A 743-nucleotide genomic window follows, 5' to 3' on the forward strand; every position below is an offset into this window, starting at 1 on the left:
TCAAATTGTCATCAGACTTTTCCCTGAGGCCATATAAAAAGATATAAAACTCAGCTAGATATTCTGATTCAATAGGTCCTGGGACACTGTCAGCATTTAAATGGGCATTCCAGAGTATAGGCTTTCAAAAGAGCCTTAAAGAAAGTATATCTAGATTTGGAATTGAATTCTGTACTCAATAATGTATCAGAATATAAATTATTTTAAAGTGTTTTTATGTGAAATTTGGAACTCTGATGCCCCCATTATCTTTTAGAGTAATGAGTTAGAGTAATCAAGAGTTTGGAAGGTAGCCCAAGTCTTAAATAATACTTTCACATGTTTATAAGCTTGTTCTGAGCTAGTGAAGCTTGAAAGAGTCCAGTGCTCTCCTACCTCAACCCCACCCATTCTCTAATATATTTAGTTAAGATCAAACGAGGCAAATTTCCCTTAGGTTGTTTGGTGAGCTGCCTGTCTACACAGTTCACCTAAAGAACTTACATACAGATGAAACATGTACCAACTTTGTTCTTGAAAAGTGAAAAGTATTTTTCCCCAGATACCAGAATAATCTTCCCTTATTCACAGAATGCTGCCAGAAAAGGTGGATAGAAAGTTAACTTCCAAACTGAATTCCAAACTGACATTCCAAACTGAATATTTGTTAGTGAAAGGTTTATTGTTTTAAATAAGATAATAGGGCATTATTTTAGAAGAAAATTTTTTTTGCCTAGTAGACCACAATTCCTAAATACATCTGC

This window comes from Neophocaena asiaeorientalis, unplaced genomic scaffold (genome assembly GCF_003031525.2).
Source record: "Neophocaena asiaeorientalis asiaeorientalis breed wild unplaced genomic scaffold, Neophocaena_asiaeorientalis_V1.1 scaffold533, whole genome shotgun sequence".
Classification (NCBI taxonomy): Eukaryota; Metazoa; Chordata; class Mammalia; order Artiodactyla; family Phocoenidae; genus Neophocaena; species Neophocaena asiaeorientalis.